Genomic DNA, 18032 nt, shown 5'->3' with positions numbered 1-18032 from the left:
GTTGCCTTTTAGTTTTGTTGATTATTTCCTTTGCAGTGCAGAAGCTTTTTATCTTCATGAGGTCCTAATAGTTCATTTTTGCTTTTAATTCCCTTGCCTTTGGAGATGTGTCAAGTAAGAAATTGCTGCGGCTGAGGTTGGAGAGATTTTTTCCTGCTTTCTCCTCTAGGGTTTTGATGGTTTCCTGTCTCACATTCAGGCCCTTTATTCATGTTGAGTTTGTTTTTGTGAATGGTGTAAGAAAGTGGTCTAGTTTCAATCTTCTGCATGTTGCTCTCCAGTTCTCCCAGCACCATTTGTTAAAGAGACTGTCTATTTTCCATTGGATATACTTTCCTGCTTTGTCAAAGATTAGTTGGCCATACTTTTGTGGGTCCAATTCTGGAGTCTCTATTCTATTCCATTGGTCTGTGTGTCTGTTTTTGTGCCAATACCATGCTGTCTTGATGATTACAGCTTTGTAGTAGAGGCTAAAGTCTGGGATTGTGATGCCTCCTGCTTTGGTCTTCTTCAATATCACTTTGGCTATTTGGGGTCTTTTGTGGTTCCATACACATTTTAGGATTGCTTGTTCTAGCTTTGAGAAGAATGCTGGTGCAATTTTGATTGGGATTGCATTGAATGTGTAGATAGCTTTGGGTAGTGGTGACATTTTAACAATATATATTCTTCAAATCCATGAGCATGGAATGTTTTTCCATTTCTTTATACCTTCTTCAATATCCTTCATAAGCTTTCTATAATTTTCAGCATACAGATCTTTTACATCTTTGGTTAGGTTTATTCCTAGGTATTTTATGCTTGGTGCAATTGTGAATGGGATCAGTTTCTTTATTTGTCTTTCTGTTGCTTCATTATTAGTGTATAAGAATGCAGCTCATTTCTGTACATTGATTTTATATCCTGTGACTTTGCTGAATTCATGTTCTAGCAGACTTTTGGTGGAGTGTGTCTGGTTTTCCATGTATAATATCATGTCATCTCCAAAAAGTGAAAGCTTGACTTCATCTTTGACAATTTTGATGCCTTTGATTTCCTTTTGTTGTCTGATTGCTGATGCTAGAACTTTCAACACTATGTTAAACAGCAGCAGTGAGAGTGGACATCCCTGTCGTGTTGCTGATCTCAGGGGGAAAGCTCTCAGTTTTTCCCCAGTGAGGATGATGTTAGCTGTGGGCTTTTCATAAATGGCTTTTATGATGTGTAAGTATGTTCCTTCTATCCCGGCTTTCTCAAGCGTTTTTATTAAGAAAGGTTGCTGAATTTTGTCAAATGCTTTTTCTGCACTGATTGACAGGATCATATGGTTCTTTTCTTTTCTTTTCTTTTCTTTTCTTTTCTTTTCTTTCTTTTATTAATGTGATGTATCACATTGATTGATATGCGAATGTTGAACCAGCCCTACAGCCCAGGAATGAATCCCACTTGATCATCGTGAATAATTCTTTTTATATGCTGTTGAATTCAATTTGCTAGTATCTTGTTGAGAATTTTTGCATCCATATTCATCAGGGATATTTAGCCAGATACCTTTAGATCACCAAATTCTATTCCTATTTTTTCATAGTGTTCCCAATTTGTTGCCGAACATTCCAGTGACATTGTGTTTCTTATCCTGCCAGCTAAGTTGCTGATAAAGCCATTAATGAATGTCAACCATCTCACTCAGTGACATCCCTTAACTTGAGTTGAGTATAACCAAATTTTGGGTTTAGTCCTCTGGTTGATTGTGTGCGCTCACACATTAAAATATTCTAGACAGTGTATTTTTCAATTATTCATAAAAATGTCATATTTGGAGAATCAGATTCTCTGGAAATATTTTTTTTTTCCTTTTTGACATCATCTACCTATTGAAGAAGAAAACTAAATTGACCCGGCATAATTCTCCCTCTGGGCTCTCCAAACATTTTACACACACCTATCTTTTAGACTCACCTAATTTAGGTATTGATTTACACTAGGCACAAATAATCAGTGACATGAATGAGCATATTTTCAGACACATGATGACTAGTAAATATCCTTTGAACCTCTTCTAGCTATTAGTTAAATTGACTTAAAATTTTGGGACCGTTTCTACCCTTTTTTTTTAATTGAAGGAATCACATCACTAATTTTTTCACTTCACCACTCTTCAGGGTTCTCTTCTGAATTCAGAGCCCTCTGCGTCTTCTCTTGACTTCTTTTCATAAGGTTTGCAGAGAGCTCACATTCCATCATAAGGAATTTACCTCTCCATTAGGCTTTTATTGTTCAGCTTGTCATAAACCTCTTATTTATGGCTTATAATCACTCTTCCTGGGTGTGTTGCTTCCAGCTCCACACATGTCTTAGAACAAAGTTTACTCATACTATTTTCAACCACAATTCAAAATGTTTCCCTTTGTATTTCCTGCGTGGCTGTTTTCCATCAGATTTCCAATTCTTATCTCTCCCTTCTTTGACATAGTAGCTCTGTTGGAGACTCAGCCTTATTGACTTTTGTGGAACAATCAGACCCATGATTCTTCCATACATCTGTCCACCATCTTTCTACAAAGAGGCTAATTGTCTTGACATGCCAATTTGTCAACATGAAAGTATATTTTATGTGAACTCTGTCTGTGGCCCCTTTAGAAAATTTAGAGATTTGAAAGTATTTTTTGCATTCAGCTTCAGTATGATCTTGACAGTTCTGGGAGATTCTGAAAATACAACAAACAAATGAATACATGATGAATAAATAAATAAATAAATAAATAAATAATAACATCTTCATCCCCAGTGGGCTCTTAAATGAAATGTATATATTCACTTGATTTATTCAATGATGAATAAACCTGGTGCTTGACAACTGTTAAGTAGCATGCTTTGGCTCCATCTTCTTCCACCTGCTTTGCCTAGGTTACTGCTTTACTGTTATAAGAGTTCTGGAGAGAGGATTTTGGATTGATCTGAAGTAACATGTGAAAATGTGGTCATGGGTTCCTTATAGTCTCCAGTGGAAATTTGTCCACATCAGAGAACCTTTGCATGAGGTGGCATGACTGGCTTTATGTGTTCCAGGGAGGCCTAGTATTTGACAAGTTGGGAATGTTTTGGATTAAAATGGAAGCACGTTGGCAGAATGATGTGGGGAAGCTTGCATAATGTATAATGCCTGTCAGCACCCTGCCCTGATCGAGCCAGTGCTTATGAGTCCCTCAGTTTAATGAGTCCAATATACACCTATGAGTTTTTATAAGCTAACACCAAAGCAAGTTAGAAAAAGTTGAAACACATATGTTTTTTGACCAACTGTGATATTCTCAGGGACTCACCCATGAGACTTTAAAATGCCTATAAAATTTTCTATTGGAAGCAGTTTCTGGCAGCAAGAGTGTGCTTAGGGTCTAAATTTACACAGGCCTATGAAGGTGTGTCACCTTCATGATCTGAAGATCTGCCTTGTGGTGATTCCTTCTTCCCCATTTTTCTATAGTCTTGCATTCATTTATTTTGGCTAGAAGCTGAAACCTTTTGCTTAATCTAATGCCCCTTGATCCATATATTTATTCAAATTTTGAAAGTCCTGGAATTACCAGAAGCATTCATGAATAGTAGAGTTGAGTGCTTATAATAGAATTATCTGGTTAACTGAGGCTTGACAGTGAATGCATTTTTGTTTCCTTCCTCACTGATGAAAATCCTATTTGAACATTTCCTAACCTTAGTAAGTTCAATATAGTAAGCATAAGCTATTTTTTTCTCTAATGATTGAAAACATTGTGCTGAGGTCACATATCTGAACATTTTCTCTCATTTGGAGCAGTCCTTAGCATACAGTAGGTGCTTGGTGAATATTGCTTAGGAAAAGTGAATGAACTGCAAAGTACTGCCATTACAGAAGATGTGAGAGAAGGACTTAAATCCACACTGACATCAGGGTATGCATTGCCTGTTTTCCTGTAAAAGATTGTCTCCTACTCTTTATTATTTTTTTCTAAAGATGGAATGCAGAATCATTCAATTAACTGTGAAATTTAGATGAGTTCTGATTAACAAATGATATTTTTCTCCTTGCGTCCTTTGTAGAGAAAATATTCAAAAGACTGACATTATTAGTAAGAAACAGGTTTGCTCAGATGTAGCTTAAGACACTGTAAAGCTGTCTTGAGCATTCAAGAATGTAGTGGGTTTTGTGTGTGCCAAAACCCTTTAGCTTATACCATCCCAACTCCAAGATCAGAAAGTTCAGTGATCCACAGAGTCAAAAGGGGTGCAGCTCAAGCCAAAAAGAGTGACAGGATACACTGTATATATTGTATATTGCCCTCTTTTAAGAGATGCTTTTTCAAAGAAGACATGAAATGAGAATTCCCTAGCCAGGCTCTCTACTCTCATCATTACAGCATAATTGGCACGATGGTTTCCCTGACATCTGTACCAAAGATGTTGCTGATTGCTGAACGCATGATATTGGCAATAGTTGTCAGCTGTTCTGGGTTAGCGTAGCTGATGTAATCACCAAAGTTTCATTCATAACAAGCGCTCATCTTATATGGCCCCTTAACCACTTGAATATGGATTTGTGCTGTATGGGTCAAAGTTCGAGTATATATGCAGCGTGAAGCAGTCCAGAATGTTCTGGTAGGTATTTTATTTGCCAACAATGTTTCTTTCAGTTCTGTCCAATAAAAATAGTTTGAGTGGATGGATGGTGTGGAGAGACAAGGTTCTTATACCTATAGGTCTCTCTGATCTTTCATCTTTCCCCCTGAGATCTCTACTACACTTTTCATCAAAAGCACCAGATACACGCTTCGTCAGGATTGATTCTCATGGCTGTTTCACAGCAATTGATGATGTGTGCTTTCCTTGTGTAGCCATGTGCATGGTGTAACTGATCTTCCTTGTTTAGCAGTTAATAAGCACTTTTCTTTGCCTGGCAGGCTCCTACTTCTCTTTTAAGACTTGGCTCAAGCATTCTCTCTGTAAGACTCATTTCTTGACACTTCTCCTGCCCCCAACACTTCTGCTTCTGCTCTCATAACATCATGTGTTTATGTCTGTCAAAGCACTCATGGCACTGTATTGAAATTTTGTGGTATATATCTGTCATCCTCTCTAGAGTGTAAGTTTTTCTAGGTCAGTGGCTGCCTGGGATTTCAACTCCAATTTTTCTGATTTTAACCCCCCCACAAACTCTTCACACTTTGTCACACATGGGTTACAAAGTGAAGCTATGGATGCCTGAGTTCTGGAAATTTCTAAGAGCAATACATTTAATTTAAGCACACAGTGTTACATGACTGCGTACAATCAGATCCTTCTTTTAAAAATTTTTAAATGTTTTTATTTATTTTTGAGACAGAGAGAGACAGAGCATGAGCAGGGGAGGGCCAGAGAGAGAGGGAGACACAATACGAAGCAGGCTCCAGGCTCTGAGCTGTCAGCACAGAGCCTGATGCGGGGCTTGAACTAATGGACTGTGAGATCATGACCTGAGCTGAAGTCGGATGCTCAACCGACTGAGCCACCTTCTTTTAGAGTCCAGAGTGCTAACCATTACACGATGGAACCAAGCCACCTTCTTTTAAAGAGAGAGCAGTATCTGAGGGCTCTAGCAAAGCACATACCAGGGGCCAAACTCATTTAAGAGTTGATTGTCATTGTCTTAAGTTTCCTATTGTGAGCATGATCTTTGTATAGAGGTAGATTGGCTGGAAATGTTTAGGTTCTGTGCTTTATTTCCCTTTTTTTTTCATGGTTTTGTAAGAAGATGGGAATCTTAAGTGGTCTTACAGGTTGAGAGAATGATGTTGGTTCAGAATGGGTGGCTGTGAGCCCATGATAATGGAATGGAGGAGGGCTTCACCTCTTTTCTGCATTAACTGTGAGGAGTAAATGCTACTGAATGGGTTCAGAGACTTTCCCCCAAATGCTTAATTTCCCTCTTGAGCAGAATATAGCAGAGTTATGTAATCTCAAATTTGGAAAGCACTTCAAAGATTATGTTAATATATTGGTGACAGATAGACTGGGTAGATAATTCTAACTTCCCATATCCACAATGCTCAGTAGTTGGTTAATAAACCAACCATTAGCTCTTTTCTCAGACAAATGCTTTGCATTAACAAAAGGTAGAGACACTTAGATTGATTTGCTTTGTTAGCCTGATCCATTACACATACCACTTGATACAATATTCCCAAGTGGTGTATATATGTTTCTAGAGTAAAATTAAAAAAATATTTTACCAATATATGTTATAACTGTACACGTCTTAGTCACATTCTCAGGTGTACAAAAAAAGTAACTGTCTTTAATTTCCTGTCACTTGAATTTATTTCTATCTCTCTTTCTACATCTTTGCAGAAAATGAAATCTTAGAAAATGCTAGGCAAATATAATCATCTTAGATTAAAACTCAGTCTATTCATGATTTCATTCTGCCTCTTTCCCCAGGCCATGCCTTCATTTTCCAGGATTCCATGCAGGAACTCTTGGACTCCCAACAAGCTCCCATCGGAGCTTAACAGGTAGGAGACACAGGCCCAAGGATTCTTAGAAGTTGTCATCAGGCAACTCTTCCTGCCACTCTCTAGTCCTTCTCTAGTCTTGTCTCATGGAATCTTTATTGAATCTAAACTGACAAACTCATGATAACCAGTATTACTTCTGTCCTTTTTGTTCAAACCAGGACTCAAATGATGCAGAGGATTCAGGAATTTTCAGCTCAAAAGCCTTCTTCACAAAGCCATAGTTTCTTCTAAAGATTCATGATTGTGTTTGAGCCTCAAAAACTGAGTCTGGATCACTAGATGTTGGGCATGTTGGAGTTGATTTTATTATAAACTTTTATGGCATACATATATATTATATATGTATAGTTTTTCATGAGTGAATATTTAAAAAAAAAACCAAACTGATCAGTAACTTTCTGTATCTTGGCAGTACAATTCAACTCTGAAAGTATGAGGCTGGAACACCTGGCTGCCTGGACTTCTGGTGGCAGGGACTCTAGGAAACAAGGACGTGCAGGAGATGGAGGCCATACATTACAAATTATTCAAATAATCATCCTTCCACATATATGGAATCATTCATTTTTATAAGTCTGATGAGGCATTAAATGTTATGATACTTCTAATCTCATTATAATAAAAGCTTATTCTTTTTTTTTAAGTTTATTTATTTTTGACAGAGACAGAGTGGGAGCATGAGCTGGGGAGGGGGGTGGGCAGAGAGAGAGGGAGCTTCAGAATCCTAAGTAGGCTCCAGGCTCCAAGCTGTCAGCACAGAGCCTGACGCGGGGCTCGAACTCACGAACTGTGAGATCATGACCTGGGCTGAAGTCGATGCTTAACCGACTGAGCCACCCAGGCACCCCTAAAAGCTTATTCTTATAGTCTACTGAAGGGCTCGATTTTTTTTTCTCTTGAAATTATTAATCACAATCAATAAAATATGGAAGAGGATAATTTTTTTTATTTAAGTGCTTCAGCAGAAAATGTATTTAAACATAATAATTTTAATTTTACATATTTTTCATGTTGTTTAAGATAAGGGTATATTTTGAGGGGTGGACTCTAGAGTGCTTTATCGCCATTGGAACGTAGGATTAAAATGGTCAGTAATATTGTGAGTGTCTAGCAGTTGCCCTGGGCGCTGTCTGGCAGGCCCCTGATACCCTGAGGAGAGCAGAACCTCTGGAACCAGACTGCTTGATTGCATATGCTGGCTTTTCTCTCTCTCTCTCTCTCTCTCTCTTTTCATTGTTTCAAGTTTTTATTTAAATTCTCATTAACATATGGTGTAATATTGGTTTCAGGACTAGAGTTTAGTGATTCATCACTTACATGAAACACTTAGTGCTCATCCCAACAAGTGCGATGCCCATCACCCATTTAATCCATCCCCCTGCCCACCTCCCCTCCAGTAACCCTCAGTTTGTTCTCTATAATTAAGAGTCTCTCATGGTTTGCTTCTTTTTCCCCCTATATTCATCTGTTTTGTTTTTTAAATTCCAAATATGAATGAAATCATATGGTATTTGTCTTTCTCTGACTGACCTATTTCACTTGGCATAATACTCTCTAGCTCCATCCACATTTTTGCAAATGGCAAAAATTCATTCTTTTTGCTGGCTGAGTAATATTCCATTGTGGTGTGTGTGTGTGTGTGTGTGTGTGTGTGTGTGTGTGTGTGTGTATCTATCTCTATCTCTATCTATCTATATTATCTGTTCATCAGTTGATGGACATTTGGGCTCTTTCCGTAATTTGGCTATTGTTGATAATACTGCTATAAACATCAAGGTGTGTATACCCTTTGAATCAATATTTTTGTATCCTTTGGATACCTAATAGTACATTATTTGATTGAAGGATAGTTCTATTTTTAACTTTTTTAGGAACCTCCATACTGTTTCAGAGTGGCTGCATCAGTCTGCATTCCCACTAACAGTGCAAAAGTGTTCCCTTTTGTCTGCATCCTTGCCAACATCTATTGTTTTCTGTGTTGTTAGTTTTAGCCATTCTAACAGGTGTGAGGTGATACCTCATTATAGTTTTCATTTGCATTTCCCTGATGATGAGTGATGTTGAGCATCTTTACAAGTGTTTGTTACTGACTTTTCTCTTAATGAACAACCTACCTATGTGTTCAACTTCCTTACCTGTGAGACAGCAACAATAACACTACTGCAGAAGGTTGTTGTAGGGATAAAATGAGTTAATGTATGTGGAGAGTTAGGTCAGGGAATGAAATCTTAACCATTAAACCTTGCCTTTTACCCAAATCCAAATGAACACTTTTTCCCTCATAAACATGATGTCTCAGGGCCATAATCATTAGACTGACAGACTTCTCACAAACAGAGGACAGACAGACTTGTTTCAGAATACTCCTGTCAATGGATGTTGTCAGGTTACATCCTTGGGCAATTATTGGATATTTACCATGTGTAAGTGGTATGCTTGGGTGGATGGCAGGAATATGAAGTGGCCTTAAACGTGGTCTGTCTCCAGGGAATTTAGAAACATGACAATAAAATGGGCACATAATGGGTAGTTTTCAGAGCAAGATAGTTTGCACAGGGTCAGTTGAAACCATAATTGTGCAAAGAGAGTTTAGCTTATGTTGACATGGACTGGTTGTCCAGGACTTTGTATGTGGTACTCTACTTCATGCTTCTTTTATTAGAAAGATATCTTTTTCCTCCTTGAGGAAGCTTCCACTGACTCTACTGCCAGTCTCCTCTGGCACACTGGGCAAAGAATGGAGAGGGCATTCCATGTAGGAGGAACAATATAAACAAAGCACTGAAAACATTGGAGAGCAAGGAGATCCTACATGGGTTTGGTTTTGTGAAAAGGTAGTGTGTACCATGGAACGTGATAGGAGTGTTACTGAGACAGGGCAGGTGATGGCAGGCCATCAGAAGCTTTTAGGCAAAATATTGTTATAATCAGGCTTTACATGTTAGGAAATAATCCAATGTCCATGTGGAGGATGGTGTTCCCAGAGACAGGACGGGAGATAGGGAAATCATTAGGAGGCTATTGTAATAGTAGTAGTGAGGCTTGTTGCTGGCACTTGTTGTGGCTTAGTCAGTGGTCATAGGCATGGAGAGGAGGGCATGAGCTATTTGGGAGGAAAAATCTGCAGAGGTCAGGAGTCATATGAGTGATTGGGATTCATTAGAATATGTCATTGCCTGAGATAGGGGACATAGGAAAAAAAGCAGGATCAGACAGATGGGAATCGTGAGTGTAAAGAACCCATTAGACATCCAGATAGCAGAGTCTTGTTGAAGTCAGATGTGAGTCAGTTACTAGCATATGTGGATGAAATGGGCCAGAGAGTATGTGGACTGGGCAGAGTGGTAGGCCAGGATGGGGTCTGGGAAACACTCATATTTAAAGGTGGGAGGAGAAAGAAGAGACACAAAGGAGCCTGAGAAAAAGCAGAGATGGGGGCAGGGATAGGACTGTAGGGAATGGGAAGGAAGTGGGAGGAAACCAGTGTGGCTTATGTTTGAAAATTTGACTAGTCAGGTTTGGAGAGACAAACACTAATTATAAGAGAATAGGCAGAAAATAGGTAAGCAAAGGGAAGTTTGACTAGGAAAACCAGGATAATCCTGCTGGAATGGTCCAGGCATGGGGTTGTGACTGTATGAACCAGAGTGACAACAGAGAATAGAAGAAAAGGACACTAGGAGGCTGGGAGACTGGGCAAAGATGATGCTATTGTCAGGAAGGTCATCCCCAGTCAGGCTACTTCCAGGGATATGTTCTTCTAGGTTGATCATAGTGTAGAAATTACATATAAAACAGGATGTAATAGTGTTATTATTGAAAATCAGATTCTATTTGTATATACTAGTAAAAAGTGTTTCAGTGATGTTTTTCACAGGCACTCACTTTTTTTTTTAAATGTATTTTGACAGAGAGAGAGAGTATGTACAAGTGGGGGAGGGACAGGGAGAGAGAGAGAGAAACAGAGAGGGAGAGAGAGTCACAAGCAGGCTCCCTGATGTCAGTGCAGAGCCTGATGTGGGGCTAGATCTCATGAACCATGATATTATGACTTGAGCCAAAATCAAGAGTCAGATGGTTAACGAACTGAGCCACCCAGGTGCCCCATGGGCACTCACTTCTTATTTAAATGTGCTGAGACTGTGCCTTAAAGTGACAAATGAAGATAATACCAATTTGCATCTCTCAACTGGAGGGCAACTAGTATAACATACTGTGTAAACTCTCAGACTCTGCTAGTTCCCACTTGTTTAAAGATGGAGCAGTAGAATACCTTCCTGAAAATGTTGTTTTGATAACTCAATGAGATCAGTGTGCACATAAACATAGTGACTGGCACATGATAAGCACAGAAGAAAAGATTCATTGTTAGTGTTATTCTTATAGTGGAAGTTACTCTTATGTGTGATTTTTATGCAAATTGAAATTTATTGTACAGTTTCAGTAATTTGAAAATTATTATTATAAGTAAGCTTATATTTGCTTCCAAGCTATTAGCAAGAAGGAGATATTATTAGCAAAATAAAATGTACAGAAATTATTAAAAGGAAATATTTACCTACTTGAGAAAGCTGCTTTTTCACCATTTTAGGAAAGCTCTTCATATACACATGATTGAATTCCATGTAAACTAAAGCTAATGTGCAGATAATTGGAGTACATTAGAAGTTATTCAAATCTGTCAAGGAGTGCAGAATGTCTACTAAATAACATTTAGCCCAATTTAGCCACAGGGAACTTAGTCTTAAAATTCTGTTTGTTTGTATATATTCTATAGCAGAAAAATTGTATTCAGTTCAGAAAATATTTCTTTCCAATAGGTCAAAATTACCAGGGATTTGGTAACTTTTTAGTTTATTTTGGGGTGTGTATGATTTTATGGCCGAGACTAGGAAGGGCTTTATTTTATGTTCCCTCTGAAATGTGGCATTCTCTGGGACTGTATTATACATATGGGAAGTATTCACTAAATATTACTAGTATTTGTGCAGGAATAAAATAAAATTTTTGCAATAATTTCAGAAATTGGTTCATCATTGCATGCAGTTTATTGGAACATTTTAATGTTTATTTTAGTCATCTAGTGTCAGGATAGGAAGATATCTTACTTTAATTAATGGTTTGATTATCTTCTGGAGCATGTATTTACAAATTATTTCTCTTTCTTTCCCAGAGAATAGACTAATTCATTGTAACTAGTCTTCCTGAAAATTTGATGCTTACCATCAGGCTGTGGCTATTCTATTTATGAGCAAGCAACAAGAGTCAGGTTTCTTCTTCTCATGGACAACTAAGGTTTCATATCAAGGAGTATTTTATTTATCAATCTCATTTCCTTCATCAAACTCTGTGAGATGTGATCTATTTTAAACTCAATCTGAAATATACTAAGATTTGTAACAGTCTTGAAGTAAATTGATTCCTCAAAAGGTTTTCCAGTTAGCTATTGATTTCCCTTTTCACAACTGTGGTTTTGGTCTTCAGTGTAGAATAAAGAAAAGAGATGAGTTTCACCCTTCCTTGTCCAGGGTGAATTTTAGGCCTTCTTGAGTTAAATCAAAAGAGAAATTATTATATAATCTTTCACTCCCATTGTAGGTGAGATTGCTCATCCATCGTAATGAAGATATTTCTCCCCCCTTCCCCCGTTTGACAATATCTGTTTCCTGTCTTTGGAGAAAAGCAATACCTTTTCAGAAACGAATCTGAAGGGATTCCAGCATGGTCTGTATGGCCTGATTTAGTTGGAGGTAGGGGGTCAAGTTTGAGAGAAACTGTCTGAACTGGGGAAGAAGATCCCCAAGATGCCAGAACCCCATCTTGATAATGTTTTGGGTCTTCCTTCTTCGAAATCTCTAAAATATCTATTTCAGGGAGTTGTACTGAATAAAATATTCCAATGAGGTAGTCTGATTGTTTATAGCACTTCACTAAATCCAATAGTTTATGTGCATCTATAACTTTATATTTTGTGACTTGTGAAATGACCTAAACCTCATTGGTCAAGTCAGATAAGACTTGGTCTTCCCAATCACTGTTTTAGTTTCTCCAAAAGAAGAAGAAGAAGAAGAAGGAGGAGGAGGAGGAGGAGGAGGAGGAGGAGGAGGAGGAGAAACAACCATGCATTAAAAAATGGGCAGTATTTACCAAGAGCAAAACAAACAAACAAACAAAACCCCCTTTTAGGAGCCTGATGCTTGATGAGACTTGACAAAAGAAATGAATTCTGTGATAGATCCTCTGATTTTAAGTCTAAGGAGCCCCTTTGTTAGCATTATAAGCAGTATGCAATTAAAAACACTCTTGGTGAATCTTTTTTTTTTCTTAAACATATTGTGATTTCCCAGTCTCTTATTTTTCCACATCTATTTCATCTATTCATTGAGGTTTCAAATTCCCTTAAAAACCAGATAAAACCTTTTTTTCCCCAATGATAAGATTTCAAGCACAGATAGAGTGTGGGGGTTGAGTAATTCAAATTCACCCTAAGGTATACAATGACTAACACCAGAGTCTTTGCACAAAGCAGAGATCATTTGCTCCTCAAATGGAGGGCCTGAAACTGGTCTGTTCTAGGAGCAGGCATAATGCAAATTGGATGTGTTGTTCACCATTTCTTCTGTTTCCGTGTGACTCTGTTTATGTCTTGAATCACCAGATTGACTCTATATATCACCAATAACACATTCATCACTTCTGCATGTTATCTCTTGGCTTTTGGATAGTGTATAGAATTGGAATAATTATAACTCAGGCTGTTCATAGATTAAAAACATATGATTTGAAACAAACATACCTTTAAGAAAAGACAACATTTGGAACTTGTTATCTTGTAAGAATAATTTTTTTTGAAAAGACAATCGTATGGGATTCTAATGCTCTGGCTGACCTAAGAGAGGAGCAGTAAGGGGCTTAGTGCTTTTCTTTCCTCACACAGTTTTCCTGGCCAGTGCCTGCGATCTGAATGATTGGCAAGCCCTGTAACTGAGTTCTTGGGAAAACAAATGATCTCATAGATGGAGCTGCTCCATGTTAGGAAGTGCAAGAATTATGAAATGCAGTCACAGCAGGGAAAGAAGTTTGTTTGCATTTGGATGGCGACCTTTTGTTTCTAAGGTACCGCGGGGTGGATGAGGCTAATAAATGCCTTTACTGGGGTCCTGGGGAGAAATTCTGGTTTCTTTTCCCTACCCTCCTCTCATTTAATTCTTTTTTTTTATCTGGGTTTTTGGCAGCACCTCTGAATCATGGGATATGCTTGAGGCAACCAGGTGAGAATACCTTTTGGCTTAAATTTGATTCCAGGAAGCAGAGCTTCCTGGTTCCTGGCTCTTTTAGAGCATTCATCTATGTAGCCCCTTAGTGGTTTATGGTCATTTGTCTATGTTGAAGTGATGTATATTATTTCCTATATGTTATAGGAATTCAACAAGTTTAACTAGTACCCTTTTATATCTTCTTGTATATTCAGGAAGCTGTAGGTAAGGGGGAGAGGTGGAGATCTTGCCCTGGGGAAGGGCTTGTTCTGTGATGGGACTGAGACCAGGAAGGAGAGGTCTCAGTAGTCTCAGTCACCAGCACATCTGGTCATTCCAGATCCTGTCAGTTCTATACTCTGTACTCTACCTGTGTCTATACTCTACCTGTGTCTGGGTAGCTCCTAGCAACCTAACTTAAGCTTTTATCTTTCTGTGGTCTATTTCTTAAGTGCTTTCCTGGACTCTTGGGCTCAGAATATTAACAAAGAAGAATCTTCTTCCATCCTTCTAGTTTTGATCTCCAAGCCTCTCCTGATTTTCCTCCCTTTTAAAGTCTTTTAAAATAGACTTTATTTTTCAGAAAAGTTTTAGGTTCACAGGAAAATTGAGTAGAAGTACAGAAATTTCCTATATACCTCCCACCTCCCTCACTATCAACAGGTAGCAAGACAATGGTGCATTTATTGCAACTGAGAACCTACATTGACTCTTCATTATCACCCAGAGTCCATAATTTACATTAGGGTTCACTCTTGGTATTGTACATTTTGTGGGTTTGGACAAATGTATAATGACATATAGCCATCATTATAGTATCATGCAGATAGTTTCACCACCCTAAAAATCCTTTCTTCTCTGCCTGTTCACACCTCCATCTTTCCTAACCCTTGGCCACAACTGATTCTTTTACTGTCTCCATAATTTTACCTTTTCCAGAAGGTCATATATTTGTGATCATATAGTAAATAGCCTTTTCAGGTTGTTTTTTCCACTTAGTAATATGCATTTAAGTTTTCACCATGCCTTTTCCTGGCCTAATTGCCATTTTTTTTAAAGTGCTGAATGATATTCTATTATCTGAATGTACTACAGTTTATTTATCCATTCACCTACTGGTGGACATCTTGGATGCTTCCAAAGTCTGGAAATTATGAAGGAAGTTGCTATAAACATCCTTGTGCAGTTTTTTGTGGGGATATATTTTCATAAAATTTATAAATAAATTTTCAGCTCCTTTAGGTAAATGCCAAGGAGTGTGATTGCTAGATCGTATGGGAAGAGTGTGTTTAGCTAAACTGTCTTCCAAAAAATGGCTGTACCATTTTACATTCTTATCAAGAATGAATGAGAGCTCTTATTGCCCCACATTCTTGCCAGTATTTGCTATTGTCAGTGTTCTAGATTTTGGCCATTCTAATATGTGTAGTGGTATCACATTGTTTTTTGTTGTTGTTGTTGTTGTTTGTTTTGTTTTGTTTCGTTTAAGTAGGCCTCATGCCCAGCATGGAGCCCAGTTTAGGGCTTGAACTAATGACCCTGAGATTAAGACCTGAGCTGAAATCAAGAGTCTGATATTCAACTGACTAAGCTACTAAGCACCCCACATTGTTGTTTTAATATATAGTTCTCTAATGACATTTGATGGTTGGTTCTCAACCGTCTTTTCATATGCATATTTGCCAGCATTATATCTTCTTTGGCATGGTGTTTGTTCAGGTCTTTAGCCTATTTTAAAAATCAGACCATTCATTTTCTTATTGGTAAGTTTTAAGATTTCTTTGTATAATTTAGATAGCAGTCCTTTATCATATAGATCTGTTTTTTGTAAACATTTTCTCCCAGTCTGTGGCATGTCTTTTTATTCTCTTGACCATGTCTTTTGCAAAGCAGAAGTTTTTAATTTTAATGAAGTTCAGCTTATCAAATTTTTCTTTCATGCCTTTGGTGGTGTATCTAAAAAGTCATTATCATACACAAGATAATCGAGATTTTCTTCTATGTTGTCTTCTAGGATTTTCATAGTTTTCTGTTACAGTTAGTTCTCTGATCTATTTTGAGTTAATTTTGTGAAAGATATAGGGTCTGTGTCTAGATTCACTTTTTTTTTTTTTTTTTTGCTTATGGACGTCCAGTTGTTCCAGCACTATTTGTTGAAAAGACGATCTTTTCTCCATTATATTCCCTTTGTTCTTTTGTCAAGGATCAGCTGACCATATTTATGTGGGTCTATTTCTGGGCTCTCTATTCTGTTCTATTGATTTATGTTCTTTCACCAATACCAGACTGTCTTCATTACTGTAGCTTTATAGAAAGTTTTGAAGTTGGTTAACGTTAGTCTTCCAACCTTCTTTTCCTTCAACATTACATTGGGTGCTTTGGGTCTCTTGCCTTTTCATATAAACTTTATAATTTTTGTTGATATCCAAAAAATAACTTGTTGGGATTTTGACTAGATCTACAGATCAAAGTTAGGAAGAATTGACTTCTTGGCAATATTGGTCCTGATTATTTTCTCAGTTCAGAATTGTTCAGCCATGCACAATCTTATTTATACCATATGATAACCCCATGATGAGCAAACTGCAGAAACCAAGGTTCAGAGAGGCTGGGTAATCAGTTCAAGGTCACCAGGTGGGAAATGATAGAGACAGCATTTGAGTACAAAACTGCCAGGCCCAGAGTCCTTGCTCTGAGACATTTTCCATGGTAGTGTCATGGGTGCTTCAGCAAGCAAGCTTTGGTGTCAATATAGCAGGATTTAAACCTTGGCTCTGGCACTTGCTGGGTGTGTCACCTGGCATGTAAGGTAACCTCTTTTGCTTCAGATTTCTCATTTGTCAAATAGAGTGATAATAATAGTACCTGCTTGATAGATTTGTTTTGAGAATTAATGGAATTGGTCACAGGCAGTGATGAGAACAGTGCCTGGAACATAGTAAGAAGTTAATGAGTTTTAACCATTGCCAGTATAACCACTCCCTGTTGGTCATAATGCTCTTTGGAGCCTGGGCATTGGCATTTGGGCAATGCAGTCTAAATATTGTAGAAAGGGCAGTGACCATCTGGCATGTTGGAAGAATGCCTACTCACTCACTGGTACAAAGAGAGCTTTGAACCTAGTAGGGGTGAGCCCATGTGATAGTGCAACATCTTTTATTCCCAAGTTTGATAAAAGACTTAAAATGAAGATATATCTGCAAAAGACAAATCTTTCCTTAAGATTTTTCTAAGGTAGAGATGATTGATATAGCAGATATTTTCCTTGGCACAAAAAGATTGTGTACCAGAACTTGGGATCAGGGGCAGAATAGAAAGGGAGAAGAATGCTAAAATTGGAAACCAGAGACACTAAAGGCAATCTTCATTACTAAATATATGAAAGAAAGATCATTAACAAAACTAAGTCTATTCTAGATCTAGACCAGTGTCTCTTAACCTTTTTTCATTGCCCGTATGTTTAAGGAGAAAATGAAATTAAATCTAAATAAATGAATTAAATAAATTAAAATAAAAATGAATTTGATTTCTCCCTAATAAGAGAAGTCAAAACCCAAATCCTAAGAAATGATATTTTGTTACAAATATTATCATCATAAATATTATTAAAAAGTATTAAATATCTAAGATATTTTTCACACCCTGTTTCCCCACCATGAACCAGTTATTGTCCCTTTGGGGGTGATAAAGCCCTTGTTGAAAAGGTATAATCTATACTATAGTAGCCTATGAATTACTATGATAAGCTTATAACTGGGCTTGATGCCTTTAAACCTTTTAAATTGACCTACAGACAAAAGGACTTTTGATGGAGGTTTATTTTTGGTTTGAGACTGGTTGGAGAAGATGAATTTTGAGATTCTTCTTAACATTTCCTCACCACTTTGTTTTCAGTTGGATCTAATACTTGAATTGAGTATGATTGCCATTAGTATGTCATAAGATTATGCTAAATTCTGTAGCATCTTATTTTAGGCCTCTGTCAAGGGCTGCTTGGTACCTAATACCTCTGGCCTCTTAGGACCCATCCATAATAGCCAGGCCCATCACTTTGCTTTGCTCTGTATCTCAGGTACTATTCCTGTCTCTAAGATTTCGTTTTAGTGCTTTTCTGTTTATTCACAAAGCCCTCTCTGTATGTTTTCAGTCCACACAGATACCATTCTTCCTTTAACAATTTGCTCAAGAATCATTTCTTGTGTTATCCACCCTATATTCGCCTTTTATTTCTCAAGAGGTCATTTGCTCTTAGTCCATGCTGCACAATCTT

At 37.6% G+C, this 18032-nt stretch overlaps 1 long non-coding RNA gene across 2 annotated transcripts in view; it reads left to right on the top strand.

The window, feature by feature from the left end:
• The window catches only part of LOC125166228 (uncharacterized), a 406738-nt gene that overhangs the window by 163412 nt on the left and 225294 nt on the right, over positions 1-18032 (top strand). Inside the window, exon 3 of one of the 2 annotated variants that reach the window (XR_007152406.1) lies at positions 6430-6503. The exons of the other annotated variant lie outside the window; for it this stretch is intronic. This is a non-coding gene — a long non-coding RNA (uncharacterized LOC125166228). The remainder of the gene's footprint in view (positions 1-6429; positions 6504-18032) is intronic. 2 annotated transcript variants of the gene reach the window in all.

Source organism: Prionailurus viverrinus, chromosome B2, assembly GCF_022837055.1.
Source record: "Prionailurus viverrinus isolate Anna chromosome B2, UM_Priviv_1.0, whole genome shotgun sequence".
Classification (NCBI taxonomy): domain Eukaryota; kingdom Metazoa; phylum Chordata; class Mammalia; order Carnivora; family Felidae; genus Prionailurus; species Prionailurus viverrinus.
The sequence above is the reverse complement of the archived record's forward strand: the minus strand, read 5'-3'. Positions and strand labels throughout refer to the sequence as shown.